General features: G+C 34.0%; 1 long non-coding RNA gene across 1 annotated transcript; it reads left to right on the top strand.

Annotated features, from left to right (window-relative positions):
* The first annotated feature begins 18,361 nt into the window (after positions 1-18,361).
* On the top strand, positions 18,362-20,991 carry LOC113773004. The gene is made up of 3 exons (XR_003468738.1): positions 18,362-18,593; positions 20,718-20,841; positions 20,932-20,991. It is a non-coding gene; the product is annotated as an uncharacterized LOC113773004 (long non-coding RNA).
* Positions 20,992-21,525: the final 534 nt, after the last annotated feature.

The raw sequence follows: 21,525 nt of genomic DNA, 5'->3' as shown, positions 1-21,525 counted from the left end.
GAGTTGAAAGTCTGTCCAACTACAGTGCAGACCGAACCTTGGGCGGAAGGGCCTTCTCTGACGAAAAAATGACATCTAATCGCAGCTTCAACGATGCTAGAGCATCCACAACCCCATTTGCCTTCCTGAAGGTATGGACCAAAGAGACCCCTAACTCCGCCACTGGCAATCGAATATGCCGAACAATGCTACATAAGGGCCAACGTGAAGAACCTTTGGAAGCAACCATACTAACCATAGTGTTAGAGTCCACCTAAGTCGTAAAGCCTGCGATATTCCTGCCTTGACAAATCCTTAAACCAGCCAACAATGCCATAGCTTTTGCTGTAATAACATCGTAGTCCTCAAACTCTTTGTAAAATACAAAGACCAAATTGCCTTCTGTCGAACAAACTAAACCACCACCAAAAGTGCCCCTCATAGAAACACTTGCATCTGTATTCAACTTGATAGAGTGCACTGGAGGCTTCACCCAAGTAACAACTTGAGGTTGGACTGTTCTCCTCTTAATCTTACCAAACTATGCCCAAACACAGTCTGTGTCTCCTTTAAAATATTCTTTCTTCAGCACTCCTGCTGCACCCAACTGAACAATAGCGTTACAGACTTGGAAAATCATATGCTCGGACAACATAGTCAATCGCTCAAAGCAAGCTTTATTCCGTGACCTCCAACTAAACCACACAACCAGAAGTGGAATAAGAACCCGAATATGGTTCCGTGACACAAAGCAATGAGAGAAAAACCAATTGACAAATCTCACATTAACCCCCCCTGCCCTGAAGTGCAATCCCAAAGAGATTAGCAAAGTTTTGTCACATATTCGATGCTACGGGTCCTACTACAAATAAATGGCTTCCCGTTTTTGCAGCACTTCCACAACAACTATACCTAGAAGCTAACACCAACCCCTTTCACTGAAGGAGATCATCCAACGAAAACCATTTTGGCAACAATCTCCACCCAAAAAAGGAAATTTTAAAGGGATCACCGGACACCATACCAACGAATCAACAGTCGACAAATTCTTTTTCAAATGAATCTGCTCCCAAGCTGAGGATATTGAGAAAACCCCTGTAGATGATGCAGCCTGTATCAACTGGTCCCTATTTGCTGGGAAAATATGCAGCTGCAATATCTTGGACACTATACACTCTGGTAGCAATCGTTTAAGCCGCTATTCATCCCATCCATTAGACTTATATAACTCTCCTACAAAAGATGAGGTTTATTCGCACCTGGCACCAGCCTAGCAAGGGGGACATCAGTACACCACTTATCATTCCAAAGGTTCACAAGCCCCTCGCCCAAGCACCAATGAATGCTCCCTTCGGCGACTTCCCTAATCTCCAACAAGCGACACCATAAAGTTGGCAGCCGATCAATCATAACTAGAAAGGGATGAGCTCCTTTTACATACTTACTGTGCATAAACTTCGCCCAAACAGACTCATTTTCCCTCAACTTCCACCAAAGTTTGCAGGAAAATGCCTTTGCCATTGTGTCAAATGAGCAGACACCCAACCCTCTTTCTTCTACTGGAAAGCAAGCTTTCTCCCATGATGCCTTGTGAACCCTCTTAGCCTCAATAGAATTATCCCAAAGAAATGCGTTACAAAGCCTTCCCAATGCTGATAGCACGACCACTGGAGGCTAGAACACTTGGAGCCAGTACAAAGGAACAGAGCTCAGGACATGGCATAAAAGGACTATCTTGCCACCCATTGTCAGCAGTTTTGAGCTCCAATGGAATAACTTGTGCCGCAACCGAGAAAAAAGGCTATTGAACATGGCACATGTAACCCTGTCCTTGACTAACGGCATCCCCAAGTAGGTGAAAGGCAAGCGTTGCTCCTTAAACTTGTCAAGCAGCTCCTGTTGCTGAAAAAGGAGGCAGCCCTATTTCTGCTAATCAGGTGGCAAGTCAAAGAGGAAGACCAGGAAGAGGCATTGCCAATACAGGATTAGCAGGATCTGTTCTATGGGTAATTTTAGCAATCTCAAATTACAGTATCTTTATGCGTATTAACACCATACAAATGAATTTCTTTATGTGTTGATTTGTCAGGAACATGCACAAGGAAATATACCTGTGATTGTATCAAGTCAAAACATTAATGGAAGCACTCAAAATCAAACTGCTGGAGCTAATGTTCAAGTTAATCAATCTGCTAGCACTAGTACTAATACCAGAAAGGTATAGTTAATCAGAAATTAGTTTCATAGCTGTTGCTAACTATTTTAACTGTCCTAGCCAATAGTTTAATAGCTTTTGTACTGTGGCTTCAGAGAGGAGGACCATTTGCTAGCGTTGGAACTACTGTTGCTAACACTAATAAGAGAGTAAGACCAAATGCAGTTGTTAATCCACAACAAACGCCAGCAGTCACTGCATCTGCAATATCCACTTCTGCAACTACGAGATCTCACAATAACAATAGCCGCATCAGTATATGGTTCTAAGTACATACAATTATGACTTTTGCAGGGTGAAACTGACTTCGTACAGTTCTGTATATAGCAATCCTCACCATCTAGATAACTATTTTTAGATGATGTTTTCAATTCTTTTGGATTGCTATATACTTTTGCTAAGTATTATTTGTACGTTATGCCAAGTACTTATATGCATTCCCACAATCTGTGAACGACTCTTAGGTGTTGTTTTTGTTTGCTTGGGAATTGCAATTTGGGCAATGTCACTGTATCTATTATTGCTATTGACAGAATTAGAAACCTGATGACTTATTAGCATTATGTATGCTCTGCTACATAATACTTGTATGTTGTGCTGTTTAGAAACTCTGTGATTCAGATTTCTTACCTTTCTTTAGTCTTGTATGCTCTGCTGTTTTCCAACGAACTTAGCAGTAAAGTATTGTTCTACTTAAGAATGGTGACCTGTGTTCTTAACACATGGCAATTCAAGTATGACTTTTGGTATAACAGTAATGCAACAAATCTTAACACATATGTATGAAGTAAAATATAGTTTCAACTGATTTTCATATAGTTTAACATCATGTCCGACTTACAAAAGCCTTCTGGTTCTTTCATGGATGACCAATAAGGCTCCAAACAGCTAGGAACATATCTACTATTACTTCTACTTCAACCAATTGCTTTAACGATTTGAATGAAAAGATAAATTGCTAAGAATTCAAGATTGATGATGAACAAGATGGTGATAATTGCATTCTGTTGAACTAGAAAGTTACATTCCTGATTACGCTTTCCTTTCTTCACTGCAGAATCAGCTTCATATATTTGGCTATGCACTTCTTCACCTTCATTTCCTTCATATCACTGGAAGTAGTTGCACTTTGAACAACTAAAATATAGCTTATCCGAATTTCTTTCACTCTCTGAAATTCTTAATGTAGCCTTGCGATTGCATTTACAATACCGATTCTTGATGCTTAATGATGATGGTGATTTGTATGAGTGCCCTTCAAAGGATGAACTAGCCATTTTCTTCTATCAGTTTCCTCTCCATCTGCCTATTTTCTCAAGTTATTTTTGCCTTTCAATACTGCTGCAACATCCCGAAAGTAGCTGTTGCATGTCCAACGGTCAACAACCTTGCTCATGGCAGAAAAATACTCTGCATTTCACATTTTTCACCTGCAGCAACTTTCTACATTTTTCCTTGCAGTCAGACTAAGGGTATGAAGGGAACTAAAATACTCTTCCTTCTCCAAAATGCATTTTCTATTATTATTTTTGCTTAGAGGGGCTGACATTGTTAACAAAATGTCAATTCAAAGGATGGTAAGAAAGATTTTAAAAACGTGGGGAGAGCTTAGTGATATTTCAAGAAACCTCAGGGGAGGTTTCTGAAATTATCCCTTTGTATTAAGTTTGCCTGGTGTCTTGTTGAGTTCAGGAGAGGTGGGTTGTCAGCTATGGTATAGAACCTTTTGGGCTGCAACACTCGTTATACAAAATTTTGTGGCACATTAGAAGCCCTACTGTAGATATCTTTTTTAATTATGAGTACAAGTTTCAAACATTACCTAAGAAAACATTAATATCTGTTTATGCAAGTCTCCTAATAAACAAACTCTTAGTTTTCTTGCCTTAGTGGAGGTAATGAAAACACTATACAAATTGGAAATAATTGACAAATAAAAGAAAATTTAGCCATGTTTAGAATTTTATGTATACATGATTGAGTTAAGTTGTAGTCAAAAGTCAATCTCTAAACCAACGACTTTTGTTGTCTGATCAAGCAAGCATCGAATTTTTCTCAAGTTCGTTCAACTCATCTCAAACATTCACACTTTAATCTCTAAAACTCCAATGTTTGAAGGCAAGTCTATTTTTTTTTTTCCTTTGCAATTCCTTTACACTTTAATTCATAATCATTAATTATTTAGATACCTATCTTAAGTTTGTGGTTTGGAAATTTTATTTTGATGATTATTAATTTGTCAATTGTTCTTATTCTAAATTTGTATCTTAGAACTTTTATGTTAATTTGCATATGATTAATGTGTTTTTATTAAATTTAGTTAATGTTTATCTGATTATGTTCTATGAGTTGATTTTCATGTTTTGCTTTATACTTTGTCTTTTATTTTCCAAAAAACATTTATTTATTAGTTATCATATTTTAAACTATAATTGTAAGACTTTAATTCAAGTTAGTATACTTCATTTGTTGTGATATTTTTTTTTTTGTTATACATTGTTTGATTGTTCACCCCCTAAGCTAAAATCCTGCGCCTGTCCCTGATATAGTGAATCTTTTTTGCACACACTGAATTGATTTTTACATGGTTGGTGTCTTTTCTATAATGCAATAATGGTGATCATTATGGTAAACAAAGATATCATCTACAAGCATTTATTAACATTTCGGTCAAGCTAAAGAATGAGTAACTTGAAAATGTGTAACTTCGAATCACTCAAAATCCAATTGCAAAGAAGACTCTATCATCACATGCGAAACTTACATTTTTTTTTGCATAACGGATACCAATAGATTTGTAGAAACACAATTTGAAGAAATTTAATTTTTTTATGTGAGTGAAAATTGGGAAACTCAATGCTTACTGTTCCTTCATATTTTTGGAGATTTTCGTTTTATTGCAAGGTAATGTTGATAGGAAAACTCACTGCTTGGACCCATTTTATATCTTTGGAGATTCATTTCTCTTCCTCTATTGCAAATAACTTTTTATTGCAGAATGGAGCAACTTTTCCTCTCTCTCTCTCTCTCTCTCTCTCTCGCTCTCGTTACCTTCAATCATTCTTGAGGAAGGTTCCACGGAAAAACAAAAAATTGAAAAAAAGTGTTGGTTCAATTAGGAATGCCCATCTGGTAATAGTGGACAAGTGGAGCACCAGCCCGTTATCCTTCCACTGCAAGGAGCGGGAAGTTCTCGTTGCTCTGTCAAACCAGCCTCACGCAGTGCCCTCCACTTTAGGAGCCAAGCGGTCTCAGCCTCCGCCAAGTCCACATGACCCAGCTCTTCGCTTGGAATGGGCGAGCCAGTGAATAGCCCTACCGGTCCTACCAGCTGGACCAATCCAACGTTCCAACACATTAATGCCCCTGCTCAGGTTACAAGCTTGCGCTACCAAGCTCGGCGTCAAGCGGCCTTGAGGAAGTTGCTTATAAAGCACTAGTATGCATATCAATTCTTCCATGTGGGACAAATTCGTTTCCATTTCCATTCAGGAGTTCTGTGTGTTTTTATAAAGAAACCTGGAAATATTGACAGATCTCTTTTCTTATAAACACACGTCTTGATATGGGACACACCTCAATGGAAGCATTAAAAATGTTCATATGGTAACGGAAGCATTAAAATTGTACATATGGTAACTGGGGTGAATAAATGCTGGGATTATTGTCAATGGAAATGTAGGCTTTAAAAGAAGGTTTGATTGCTGCAAATTTAGCAAAAATAACTAAAAAGAGATTGAAATAAGAACTAGTGTCAAATTGGATAATCAGATGATGAAAGGTGTAAATGTCTATGGAGAATTTCGAATGAGAATTATAGGCTTCCTTTTACCGTGCAAATTTTCTTATTCTCGTGTTTATAGTGAAAGCAACTGTCATTCTAACTTTCTTTCTGGATTTCCTGTCTCTATAGGCACCTCATCATTGTCAAAATTTACCTACAAAACTTGCAACATGGTGGACGAATGTAAGAATGGTAGATTACTTAACTGATGTAATATTTACACCTTTATTGATGCAAGTTCACAACCTCTCAGAAAGATTACAAAAATGACAGAGGAACAACCATATCAAAGCATAACACCAGCTGATTATACCAGATTCTGATTATTGAAGCACATCAAAATTGCAAGTAGTGATGCTTGTTAATTATCGCTGAAAAACTAAACCCCAAACTAATTTTTTTTTTTTTGTGAAAATTGGCATAAGTCCAGCACTAATCGTAAGTCTGACCAACACTTCCTGTTTCATGCTTCTTCTATTGCTTAATCATACTGCACAAAACACGGGAAAGCTCTTCCAGTGGTATGCTATTATTTTGAAGCAATATTGCTGTCTTAAAGCCCTTAGCAAGTTTATGTTGTTTATTCTAAAATCCATATTGCTCGATTAGATGAAAGCAGAAGAACGCTATTTCTTTGCTTTTTTGATCAATCCAGTGAACTAGGAAGATGGCATTTGACCTCAAGCTTTAAATTGGCTTATACTTTTTGTAAATGAAAGTGAATCTGTGTTTTACATTATGTTTCTATACATCTTTAGATATTTTTCCTCGAAATATAAGTATATAGAAATCAATCCTTGTGCATATAAGTATGCCATATCTATAGAATTCCTTAAGGTATCTCAGGCTTGCAATTTAACCAAGGTAATCAACTCGAACTCGCGAGTAGCTCTGTTAACTATTTAACTCAACTTTGGCGTTGACCAAGTTCAAGTGACACGAATTTGAGCTACTCAAAAATGCTCATGAGTCGAGCTCCAATATTATATTCTTAAGCTCGCAGGTTCAACAAGTCTAATCGAGCTTCCAATGCATACATATATACATACATACATATATATTTTTAATATTTATTATTATAAAATGCCAATTATATCCTTTATTTAAAATTATATGTAAAATAATATTTTTATTAAGTAAGATCTATTAGACTCCAATGGGCTCGATGGAACTCAATTAGGTTCAATTAGGCTTGATTAAACTTGAGCTTGAGTTTGAATTAAAGATAAATTGAAGTCGAATTCGAGCTCAACTTCTAGAAGCTCGATGAGCTTGATTTTGAATTCAGTTATTTTAACTTGAGTCGAACTCAAGTAGGACATTATTCGAACTCAAGTAGGACATTATTCGAACTCGATCTGACTTCAGATGCACCCCTATCTTATTTCCTTTTGGATGTTGGACCTTGTGGAATAATCATAGTAAGAAAATCTTCAAACCCAATAAACCTTCCACCAATCTTTTCAACTTATGTGCAAATTGAGCTTCTAAGTTTTTTTTTTTCCTTCGGTCCTTCAAGAACTCATTCTGGCCCAACCAAAATTGAATCGTTTTTGGCTGTTTTTTGGTCCTCCAAGAGCTTCTGAGTTTTTTTTTCCCCACCAATCTCTTGGACTCCTCCTTCTGCCACATGGGCTTAAACTTACACTAATGGATCAACCCAAGGCAATCCTAGCTTGGCAGGGGCTAGAAGAATCATAAGAGATACATGCAGAAACTGGATAATGGGGTCCTCAAGGAATCTTGAAGTAGCAACAAGTGCCTTTGTAGAATGCTGGGCATTAAGTATAGTTATTAAACCCGACCCGACCCAGCAATTGAACAGATTGGCCCAGTGACCTGGGCATTAGTTCGAGCCGGGTCTCTAGTTTGATCGGACAAGAAATTGATCTCGTCAAACCCGGATAAACTCATTTGACCCAATGGTTCAACCGGAAATCTACCCAATTTTTCAATTGACCCGATTTACCTTTTTTTTTTTTAATTGTGGGTCTTTGTTTTTAAAACAAAATGTATATATGCTTTTGATAAGATTTGTACAGTGGATCTTCATTTTAATATGTATAGACTTTACCACTTGCTTAGTTTTTATTTGATAGCTAAATATTTTTTAATAAACTTTTTTATTTTTTATTATACAATTAATCCTTTTAACTTGTAAACTAACAATATTTGATTAGTTAGAAAATTACTTTGTTTTTAAATAAAAATAAAATAATTAAAAAATAATGCTATATTTTTTAAAACAAGTGATATAAATTTTGTTTTATATTTAATGGACATACCCTTAAACAGTTGATAATTATTTACCCATTCAATTAAATTTAGAAGGGTAAATATGATATTTTAAGCAGATTGACAGAAACTTAATTTTGTAAATTACAATTTGATTTACATATTTATTATCCCACAATAGTTTTAAACTGTTGGCTAGAATAGAACAATCATGAAGTATGAAAACTTAATTTGATTGTCTTTAAGGCCAATTTCCTTCTGTCACTATGCATTACTCATCCAAAATACTCGGCTCTGTTTGGATTAACTATTTTGGAGTTGTTTTTTAAATATTTTACTGTAACAATGTATATGAAAAACTTTTAATTTAAATGTTTTTAGTGGTGTTTTTGGAATATATTTTAGGGTAGTTTTAAAGTTTAAAAATTTTAAGATATTTTTTAAAAATTAACACTACCACCCACCACTACTACCCACCACCGCCACCATCCTCTCTCTACGTCCTCCTCCACTCCCCTTTCTCACCACACCACGCCCCTTCCCTCTTTTCCCCTCGACCAGATCGAGGACGAAGTGGAGAGGTGGGGTGTGGCCGAGAAAGGGAGGGGAAGGCGAAGAGAGGAGGAAGAGTGAGGGAGAGGAAAGAGAGGGAGGAGGGGATGGTGGCGGTGGTGGGTAATGGTGGTGGTGATGGATGGAAGAAAAAGATGGTGTAGATTTTATTTTTTTCAATCTTTTTTGTATATTTGGAGTTGTTTTTGATATATTGTATCAATGTGGTGTTTTTAGAGTTATTTTTATTTATATATTACTGTAGCATTGTATATGAAAAACTTATTTTTCAAAAAATAGAGAATCCAAACAGAATCTCAACTTTCCCCTTGACCTCATGGCAACATAAAGGGGAGGCTACAGTAAAAAACGGTGCTCTTTTATCTAGTAGTGGTTAGATGGAATGGACCAACTCTCCTCTTAGGGGTCAAAAGTATAATGCTATAGATTATTAGAATCGAGTAATGGTTAAAAATGCAAAAAGAAAAGAATTGAGCCAAGTCACTCATTAAGAATTTTTTTTTGTCTAGGGTAAAGTTAGAAAGTAATTCCATACTCTATACTCTAAAATAGAAGCAAAATAGAAGCTCATTAAATATTAGTTAGTTTTTAGTAATTCCACATTGTTACAAAATGAATTACAATCTAAATATCTAGTCGTTAGTAATGCCACATAAGAGATTCTAGAAATGATAACTATTAAAAAAATTAACACAAACTAGAAATCGAAACATTTAGCTCTTTAGTAATGCCAAATTGTTAGAAATGTAAACTTAACACAAAGAAGCAAAAAAAACCATAAAATAAGTCACTTTTTAATGACGACACATCCATAAAGGGAGAAACAATAAGTAAACCATCTAACATAAATTCATTAAGAGTAAAAATATATATATATATATATATATATATATATATATACAAACTAGAATTAAGATATTGTCTATGATGATAAACTATACAACAAAACTAATATAAATCTACCAACTAAAATGAAAATTAAAATACAAAGGAAGAAAAAGTGAAGCTCACGGGCCTCCTCGAAGCCCATTCATCTAGGATTGCAGCACATAGCCCAATATTCTTTCTCGTGCCTTGTTCTTTAAAGAGCCCAACTTCATACATTAAAAGAAGAGAGCAGCCAGCAAACATAAACAAAAAAGGGCAATTATTTTCATCGCACTAGGGGAATTTGCTTCACGGTGGACTTTTGTTGAGATGCATCTTTTTTTTTTATGATTTTAAAATTTGGGTGGTTTCAGTTTCGATCACCACTACGAGTCAGTGCATGCCTCCAAAATTATAGATCGCTTATATAAGTTCTTACAGATCATCGACTAATACAATTCTTACATTGACAGCAGGATTCGAACACACGATCTTTTAAAGATGCATCTTAATGAAGTCTAAACTTTCAATTAAAGCACACCATGATTTTAATACACGCCTAGGCCATAGTAGAAACACAACACGCCAAAGGAAAGTTGAACGGGGACCCAATATGGAAGTTCTAACCATAAATCATCATATCTTACCAAAAGACACAGGAGGAATAGGCTGTGAGAAGCTCTAACCATGAATAAGGAGTGCTAAATGATAAGTGCATATTTTGTGTGTTTTTAGTGTGTTTTATTAATTAGTTTTGGAGTGTTTTAATTATTTTTATAACTAATTAATTAGGTATCTAGTGAAAATATACATTCTGTGGTTTAAGTATCAAAAGTTACATTTCTATGGATTTTAATGGTGAAAACTTTCTGCTTTTGTAGGTTAAATGATTCAATCATTAATTGGAGTTACTTGAGAAGATATTTGAATGAGTGTTGATGATTTGAAGTGATTTAAAGAAGACATGAAGTGTCAAATGTTCAAAAAAGGAAATGCAATCAAGAATAAAAGGAAGGGAGTTTTCCAGTTTTGATACCTTGTGATTTTTTGGCTATATCTTGAGTTACACACATTGAATTGAGATGATTCTTAAACCATTTTGAATATAAGAGATACATCTACATTTCTTGTGAGACCTCGAAATTTAGTTCAGTCATTTTCATTCTCAAAATGTCGAAATAAAGAAGTGCAATTTTGTTGTCAAAAACTAAAATAGAGGGTTGACTAGTCGAGGATATTTTGGTTATTTCTTGGTCCACAGAGCTCCAAATTGGATGATTTTTGAAGAATTCGAAAGCTAACTCAAAGGCTGCAACTTTCATGTTTTATACAAGAGTTAGTTCAGCCTCCATAATTGAGAAAATATCAAGGGAAATTGGTACAAAAACAGAGCAAAGAGAAGACTTGACCAGAAGTAAACTGCAAAAGAGCAAAACGTGAGGTCAATACGCAACCTCAAGTCGCATTTTCGAGGTCACATGTTCAATTTTGGTTGCAACTTACTCTACAACTTGTGCTATGTTCATACAAGTTTTTTTGACCCATTTTTCTACAAGAATTTCGACTGTATCTGAGCAAGCAAGTAAAGAATCTTGTAGAAACAATCTTTGGATGTTTCGAGAGGCAAAAATGACAACTAGAAACAACTCATTTAGACCTTTAATTCCTCTATAAATAGAGGCCTTTGGGGAACATTTTCACAACTTTGGAAGGCTAGAGAAACCCCACAAAAATGTAGTCTCCACTAGAATTTCCTTAATTTATTATTTAAGGTAGATTAGTATAGCTAGTGTAGTTTATCCTTCTTGTATTTGTAGTTAGATTTGGATGAAGATTTGAGGAGCAAAGATGGAGAGGTTGAAGCTCATGTGACAAAGGTGATTTCCCTCCTATTATTTTCTCTTTTATATTTGAATTCATGTTTAGTTATAATACAAGTTTGGTGTTTTTTTTCATGTTTTGCTAAAGTTTATGCTTTGTAGTTATGGATGAACTTTCTAAATCTTGTTAGTGATGTTTGCTTGATTAGCTGATGATATTATTTTGAGTAAGTTATTTATCACTTTTGCTTTACTAATCATGATTAACCAGCCATTAATTGTGATAATCTTAAGATGTTAAGTTTGCAATGAGAATTGGAATTTAACATTAGGTCAAGGAAGTAATAAATCTAGGGAGTTCACTCACGAGAGTAGAGGTGCATCTTTGTGGTTTTAATGATTCATTTCATATAATTTTATAGAAGAAATGAATATATAGTTAATTTCATAACCACGAGAGTAGGTGTGGCATAGTTACAAGTACAATTGATTCATTACAAGAGTAGGTTTCACATATATTAGGAAATTACACCATAACTACCCAAGATAATAACGTACAAGTAACCAGTAATTTCATTTGCAAGAGTGGTAAGGAATTCTATACCTCTAGGAGCTTTCTATTGTTATTTGTATTACTTTTATTTCATGTTTATAATGTAAATTTAATTTCTTACACTTGTGGTGGTCTAAATAATAAAGGAGTTCGAAAACCATCAGCAATTGACATTTTTTCTTGTGGGTTCGACCCTTAATACTCTATACTCAATCTCGACTCGTATACTTGCGAAAAATCACATATGGGGCATTTAGAATTTTATAAATATAAAACTTGACTGTGGATGAACAATTTGTTATATGTATACCCCGCGCTCGTCACTAAAAAAAGGTCATGAATAAGGAGAGAAAATGGATCTAAAAGGAGAAAGACAGGGAGAAAGGGCCATACCCATACACTAGGAAAAATAATACCATAAACATACTTGAGAGACTGCTAAGACAAAAAAAAGCAATTCCAATGGTTAAAGTTAGGACTGTCAATATGGCAGGGTAGGGTCAGCCCAAGTTACCTAAGAAAAAGTTTGATGAACTTAACTTTTCATTGATCTAGGATGAATTTGGGCCTAAATATTAGGTCCAAATTAAATATGAGTTGAGTTCGGATCTTATTTAACTCAATCTGATGTAAGTCTGATCCTTTAATCTGCATCTATGTGTATAATTATATATAATATATTCATATTTTGATACATACAAACATACAATCATACACACACACACACACACATATATATATATATATATGTATGTATATCTCTAAGTATATAATACTAATACTTTATACTAATAAGTTTTGTGCCAAAATATATTAATATATATATAAAAAATTAAATATACAAAATTATGTCAAAATATTCAGAAGGACAAATCTTAGTACAAACAAATTGAAAATCTTTGAAAATATATTGACTATTGTTCATGTTTTATTGCTATTTTCCATGCAGTTTAAACTAATCAGAAATATTGTTGTTGGAAAATTCTTGGTTTATAAACTTTTTAATGAATTGTTACTAGTTCGTGTATAGTTTTAATATTGTGGTCTTGTGGACGTTAAATTAGTTTTAGAACTCAATTTATAGTAATTATATCAAGAAAATTAAAAAGCAATAAGTGAACTTGGGTTATGCCCGAATTAAGCTAACAAGTTGAATATTTTATGAATAAAATATGAATTTCACATTTATCAACCCAAAACTCATAATCCAAAACTTGAAAGTTGTGTTAACTATATGAGTCGAGTTTGAACTTGTTAAAACCCAACCCAGATGGTTGAATTGACGGACCCCGTAAAAGCTCTGCCAAAGAGAGACATTCCAGTCCAATTAAGCTATTAAATAGAACCTGCCCCCAAATAGTTTATAACTGTTCAAGAACTCAATTTTTTTTTTCGCAGGGTTCAAATGTAACTTTAGCAGATTCAGCATCTACTGGCAGAGAAAACTTCCACATTCCAGTTCATTTAAGATATTAATTTACAAACCCATCTTTCAATGGCTTGTTACTATTCTTAGCCCAAAGTTTTGATGCATGCACAAAGAGCTAAATTCACCAACAGAAGATCAAGAAAGGAACGAATAAAACACAATCCAAACCCCATTTTCTCATGAAAAGCATGACACGTGGCCACATAAGGTTCCCTGCAACAGTGAAGTGGGGTTCGTTTTTGTATGATAGGTAGATAAGCCCTCATTAGCAAGGGCCAAGTATTTTCCCCTTAAACAAAATGTTTCCTCCCCTTTTAAGCTAAAAAGTGTTAATTTAACTTTTGGTTGATAGTAGTTTGCCCTCCTAAACTTAGGGGATTGTCACATTTTACACCCCTTCAACTTTAAATATATACACTTTATTTCCTATGAAAACTAGTCAAATTGAAAAATACAAAAGAAAGTGAGTGCAATGATATTATTATCCATTTAATCATGAAATCATCTATAACATAGTATTGTTCCTTACATTGTTAAAAAGTATATTTTTTTTCATTGCCAAAAAATATACATTTTCTCTATCGTATCAACTATACAACAATGTCAAACCGAAAAAAAAAGCTAAATTTAGTTTATATCTTTAATTTTCTATCCTTTGTTCAATTTATTATAATTTATGTCAAAAAAGAATAAATAATGCAATATTAAAATAAATATAGATACCAAACTTCTTTCTGAAAAAGAGGTAATACTAAACTTTTTTTTTTCAAAAAAGTGGTTTTTTATTATTTTAGTTTATGTGAACTTTTAGGCTAATACTATTGTTGTTTTCTGTTGACGTATTTATAGTTTACTATTGTTGATTTTTCTTCTCAAAAGAATATAATTTGATTTAATCTCTATTTTCTTTCTCTAAGTATAAAAATGAGGCATACCAACCATTTTAGCAAATTTGATTAAGAATTTCATGTTGGACTAATTTGATAAACAAAAAATGACAATGATATTAATATAAAATTTTAAATAAATTAAAATGATAAAAAATTACTTTTAAAAATTAGTTTGGTATTACCTTTTTTATATAAATTTGAGTAATTGTATTTATTTTAGTATTGTGTTATTTATCCATTTTGTTTGACTTATTGTCCAATAAATTGAACAAAACATATATAGAAGTAAACATTAATCCAAGCGGAAAAGTTTCAAGAGTATAAACTAAATATTAACTTTTTTTTAAAACTTTTTTAGTTTGTTATTTTTGTATAATTAATACTATAGAAAAGATGTAAATCTTTTAGCAATGAAAGGAAATGATATTAAGTTATAAACAATTTCACAAAAAAAGGGGCAATAATGTCATTGCACTAACTATTTTTTGTATTTCTATCTGTGACTAGTTTTCATGGGGGATAAAATGTATTATTTAAAGTTCAGGGGATTAAAGTGCGATTACCCTCTAAGTTCAAGGGGGCAAAGTGTTATTAACCCTTTCATAAAGGTGAAGTTGGGGACTTAAACAGTTCTTACACTTTGCAAGCTTGGACAGTTGGACTTGCAAGCTATATAGATTTTCCTAGTAAGAGAGACAAGTACATTAAAAACATGAGGGGTGCCAAGAAAAATTCTAAAATTTGCCATGATCTTAATAATTTGATTCTCAAAATTCTTCCCATTCTCTATAATTCCTTACAAGGTTTTGAATTTTTCTTTTCTTTTATTTTTTAAAAAAGCTGTGCAATAATGAAAAGTGCTCATCACGTCAGAATTGTCGTCACTATGGAATGTACACGTAATGAGCAGAGCATGCTTGATGCTTCTTTCCTATACGTGATTGTGTAGCAACACAAGAGTGTGCAGGTGCAGCACAAAAGTACCTGATCACATTGTTAGTTAGGAGGATCAAAATGTCTCTATTGATTTCTTCAAGACATATTAATCGAGCAGCTTAGATTCTTCAGACGAGAGTTGACCTTGTTGCGCCCCATTTTTGAAAATAAAAATAAAGGTGTTAAAAAAATGTGAGTTTTAAATTTTAGAAAATAAAGAAAGAAGGCCTAAAATGATATTTAGAAAATATGACTGTTTGGATCCAAACTAATATTCTAAAAGGGATTTAAAAAAAAAAAAAAAAGAAAGTCCCTACTTGGTATTGAGTTACGTGTGCCTAATCACTCAAAAAAAAAATTTTAAATGAAAATGAATAAAATCCTTTTAGACGATTTCAAGTTTTTGAAAACGAGAGAATAAGGTTTAAGAATCAAGGTTGAAAAAAAGGAAGATAGAGATTTGACTGATTTGAACCTAAGACACTCTTTCAATCTAACCAAAATTAGTTGCGAGATTTAGTCAAAATTTTCCTAATATAACCTTTAAACTTATCACATTTGAATGTTTCTATATGGATGCAAATCTAAACCTAAAGGATATTGGGAGGGACGAAATGTCTCTTCAACGTTTGATTGGTACCAATTGCATTGATTACGAAACTCAAGAATAATCCCTTGAAGAGGTCACAAAAATGCAATAGATGAGACTCAAATAAAAGAAAATTATGATATATAGATAAATATACATGACCTTAAAGAGACGAATGCAACATAATGGGTACGAGAAACTAAAATTCACGACACAATTTTTCTTCTTATAGAGGGATAATAGCGTGTTAAGGTTAAGAAGTCATACTCGTCTATTTTCCATATTCAAAGAGTGACTCTTCTGATCTAACCAAAAAAATGAACTAACCTACATTACAAGAAATTTGGCTTTTTGTGACAACATTCTCAGTGACAACAGAAAAAGTTGTCACAGTTGAGTAAATTTAGTGATGACTTTTTATGTTATCATAGTTGACCGAGGGTAGACTCATCATCAGTGACAACACGGGACTAATCGTCACAATATGGGTGGCGCGCAACTGGCCTGTGTGGCGGGAAATCACCATCGTGACGACTTGAAAAAATGTTGTCACTGAAATGGGTCCTATAGTGACTACTTACAATGTTATTACAATGAGGTTACCGGTTCAAAGTTAGTGACAATAATTAGTCGTCCCTGTGTAAAGTAATTGTTCCTAACTCACTTTCATTAATTCTACTATGCCATCCTAATTTTTTCAATATTGCCCCATATGTTGTAAATAAATTTAATTAATTCTATTATGGCATCCTATCTTTTACATTTTAGCCCCGTATGTGGTAAACTAATTTCATTAACTTTACCATGACACCTTATTTTTTGCAATTTAGCCTCATGTGTAATAAACCAATTTCATTAATTCTATTATGGCACCCTATCATTTACAATTTAGTCTATGTTTTTCGTTAGTAAAATGGGAAAGGTATTGTAATAAAAATGTATACATATTTTATAATTGTTCCAAACTTAGTTAGTAACTTGTTATGAAGGTAAAACAATATCATGGACTCCCTATCTAGTTCTCTTGGCAACACATGAAAAATTAGTGATCGGGAAATTACTTGTGTGACGACCTAGGAAAATGTTGTCACTAAAATGGTTCATGTAGTGACAACTTCCAACATCGTCACTGTCACTCAAGTGGTTCAGAGGTAGTGACAACAATTAGTTGTCACTGTCTAAAGTACTAGTTCCTAGATCATTTTCATTAATTATACTATGCCACCCTAACTTTTGCAATTTAGCCCCAAATGTAATAAAAAAATTTCATTAATTATACTATGACACCATAACTTTTGTAATTTAGCCCCATATGTAGTACACTAATTTCTTCAATTCTACTATTACACCCTAACTTTTGCAATTTTGTCCCATATGTAGTATACCAATTTCTTTAACTCTACCATTACACCATAACTTTTGCAATTAAGCCCTATATCTAATTCGCCAATTTCATTAAATCAACTATGGCACTCTAACTTTTGCAATTTAGCCCTGTATGTAATACACAAATTTCCTTATTTGTACCATGGCACCCTATGATGTTGCGATTTAGCGCTATTTTTTTTATTAGCAAAATATATAAGGTATCTTAATAAACTATATATGTATACATTTTTTATAATTTTCCCAAACTTAGGTAATAATTTGTTATAAATGTAAAATAATTCATACATTCCCCATTTATCCAAATGACAACATGGTGGAAAATTAATAATTTGGATAATCTAAAAATAGAGGTAGTCAATAGTAGAACTTAACAATAAAACTTAATACGAAATTAAGTCTAATCTTAACATTTGCATGATCAAAAGGTTGTTATTAATTATAGAAGCCACATTTATTATTTATGAATTGGTACATATACCAAATAAATAGATTTAGCATTTCGTACATGTATTCGCAAACTATTTTGATTGTTCAATCAGCTAATTCAATCGTCAGGTCTTGTTAGACTGCAAGTCATACATAATTGATAACACCACAAAATGAGTACCAAAAAGATTTTAATTAAAAAAGTGTTTATTTTTTTGAATCATAAACATATTTCTAACAACATTTTTATTTTTTAAACTATTTTATTGCATAATAAATTAGAAAAAGTACTATATTAGTTAAAATTGGCAAAAAAAATCTGCCCAAACACACTAAATTGTCATATTCTATTATTTTAACACAACCTGAGAGTAAAAAAATAATAAAACTCAAAACAATTGAAAAACTTAATTACATAAAGATGAGAAAAAGAAAAAAGAGAGAGATAGGTGAAAGGACAAAGAAAGCGTGCATTTCTTGCATCTAAATAAGGAAAAGACGTGCTTTTTATATGTACGGAACTAAGAGCGGCAAACTAAAAAATTCAAGTGGTGTGGCGGGCTGAAGGGATTCTAGGAAAACAACACCGTTTGATTCTATGTCTTAATAACTTAGCCAAAATTTAAGACATCTTCTTTCTCTCTTTTTGTCCTCCTCACATCACCGAGAATGCCCTTCTTATGTATCAAGCTTGCGCTACCAAATCCATCCATGAACCAATTAGTACGAACACTTTGAATTTGGGCAACTTTATCGAGCTTGCACCATCAACATCCCTAATTCGCCTGTTGCACTGCCTTGGTGGCAAGAAATCAGAAATTAGGGCTTCCAAATTTGGGTGAAAGCTGGAGTTTAGAGCTTGAAGCTTGAGGAAAACAAGAAGTTAGGGATTGAAGGCATAGTTTGAGGTAATTTCAATATTTTGTGTCCGATTTTGCAGTGCATGGTACATATTTTCATGGTTATGGCTAGTTGCACCTTCGCTGTTTCTTGTCAAATTTAGCTTTTAGGTTCAATCTTGTTAGTCTCTGATTTAAGCATCAACAAGTTTTGAATCTCTTTTGTTCTGTTCTTATAGATTTGTTGGATTTAAGTGACAAGTTTTGTTTTTCTTTTCAGAAATCATTAGCTGGTTTTACACGACTTTATCCCGGTTAGAGCAGCAAATACATAGTTTCAACATGGATATGGAAATAGTTTCCAATTATGTTCTGCAAAAAATATGTCCATGTGTTGTAGATGTAGAGCAAGTACTAAGTTGTGTATAACTTGTAGTTTTCTTCTACTTCAGATCCATATGAGAGTATGAAATATTTAGTTTATAGACATTAATGTGGGTTATGGTGTGATATTTTCTTCGTTCTTCACAGATGTCGTAGGTATGAGAGCTTCCAGTCTCAGTGCTTCTCAAACTCACCATTCCCCAAACTTCAACTTCTAAGTCGAGCAGATTCTATCAATCTGCAAATATTGCACTTTGTCCTCTTGCTTATATGTATTCTTGCAGATCATTTATTCCGTTAGATCATCCTATTCTTTTTATTTTTTCGAATGTTCATTTTTCTCTTTGGTCTATAGTGCTTTGCGAAAGCTACTCTCTAGCTATTCTTCATTTCGTATTTGAAAAGGAACCCCCCAAAACTGAGCAAATACCTGTAGTACTTGTAGCATTTGTGATGAGTGTATTCTGGATCTCAACTGTTGTTAGTGAGCTCCTGAATTGCCTTGCAGCTCTTGGAGCACTTCTAAAACTGCCCTCAGCAATCCTTGGGTTGACAGTGCTTGCATGGGGAAACTCTGTTTGTGGTCTAGTTGCTGATGTAGCACTTGCAAAAGCTGGCCAGCCAACGATGGCTATGGCCGAGTGCTTTGCTTGTCCGATGTTTAACATGCGGTTTGGCCTTGGTACAGCTTTGGTGATGCAAGAAGCAAATGTCTATCCCGACGCATATGCCCTCCATTTCCATGTTAGGTTTATTTTCTCGCTTTTGAGCTTGACAGGATCCATTTTGGTGGTAACTTGGCACCGATTCCGTGTTCCAAGATTTTGGGGGTTCTGCCTTGTTGGGCTTTACGTTATTTTCATGATACTGAGCCTGATCATTGCAATGTTCTGGCCATGATTCTGATGATGGTGAAGTATCTAAGCTGCTGTACATACCATCTGCAGAACCGGTTAGATGTGTCAAAAAGAACTCACTTACAGGACATGTTCTCATGAAGAAAAAGGAGGGTCGAGCAAGAATTGAGAGACTTACATTTGATCATTTTTGAAGAATTACGCCTAACCAAAGATGAGTGCGAGGAATTACAGAACCGTGGGTTCCTTTTCCTGTGAAGAGAAACAGCTTTTGATTTTATGTTTCCTTACTAATAACTTCTAGTAGTCACCTTCCATTCTTGCAAGAATCACAGGAAAAGCTTTGATTGTATCGAAATACCATACCTTATTAGCTCCACGTCTGTAATCCAAAGGTACCCGAGAAGTATAGCAGCCACCTTCTGGTTCTATTTGCCTTTCCTGTGACTTGTTTCCTTTCTGCTTCTATTTGCCATTCCAGTGACTTGTTTCCTTTCTCCCCTCCCTCAACTCTGTCCATTTGAGAACTTTTGCACGGCTTTGGTGCAAGTATTTGAATTTGCAACGTTAATCTGTGTTAAGGTGCTCAATATTTGTTAGTAATTAATCTCATTTTGTTTCAGCAAATGGTCTCTGTCTGTTCCAAAATTAGAAATTGGAGAAATGGTTCTGCATTTCATTCGTTTTCTCTTCTTTTCCTCTCTATTTATATGAATAAGAAAATCATTTCATGTGTATGGATTTCCCTTCTGTTTTCTAGGAGGCGTATATGCAGTAAATGAAACTATTTGTATGGGATTTGTTAAGGCATGGCTAAGAGATTTTAAGCAAGTTTCACAGAGACAATAAGAATAGTAATTAAGAATTCAAGTTAGATTATGGTTGTAGTTTCAATATGTGTCACCATTGATGTTTGCAGCAATTATCTCATCTTTTTTTGTTCTTGGGACAGAGAGGCTGCTCTCGAAGTTGTGAGATTGCTGGCACAAAATACCAAAGAAGTTGGATTTGAGTTTCTTAAGTATGTGAAAGAGCAGGAACTAGTAGCAGGCTTATTGTTGGTGGCTCGTGAAAAGGTTATGTCTTCCCCACTCCATTTTCTCTGAGTATCTAGTGATACTGTACCACAGTACATGGACTTATTCCAAACAAAGTTTTCCTTGCAGCTTAACATGACAGAATTTGGTATAAGAAGTAAAAGGGAATTGAGATGAATTTGATGCACTTCGGTGATAACATCATTCCTATTAGAAAGGTGAGGATATAAATTCTTTGCATTTCCATTCTCTATTGCAACTACTGTCTTATTAAAATTACATAGTTTTCTAGAAATCTGGTTTAGATACATTGGCATGTAGATGGTATGATTCTTTTACCACTTATCATGGGTGACTTTGTTTAAGTTTTGTTTTGTATGACTATTCATTCAAATTCAACGGTGTACGTTTGTAATGGCATATTTTCTGATTGAATCTACTCTAATGCATGATACTTTTCTTTCATTGCAGTACAGTGCTGTTAAATGCTCATGAGGAAATGAACAATAGCTTGGGCTTTGGATATGCTCATGAGGATGGCTGCATTTTGACATAGATTGCTGCTTTATCTATATTTTTGTTATAGAGATCTAATACTCTGTTTTTTGGACTAGCCTATATTTTTGTTTAGAGATCTAAGTACTCTGTTTTTTGGATGGATAATGGTAATTACTAACTGAGTTGAAATGGGCTTAATACTTTAGTTTTTTGGATACAGATTAG

This window comes from Coffea eugenioides, chromosome 6 (genome assembly GCF_003713205.1).
Source record: "Coffea eugenioides isolate CCC68of chromosome 6, Ceug_1.0, whole genome shotgun sequence".
In the NCBI taxonomy this organism is placed as follows: Eukaryota; Viridiplantae; Streptophyta; class Magnoliopsida; order Gentianales; family Rubiaceae; genus Coffea; species Coffea eugenioides.
Note: the sequence above shows the minus strand (reverse complement) of the source record. Positions and strands in the feature narration are given on the sequence as shown.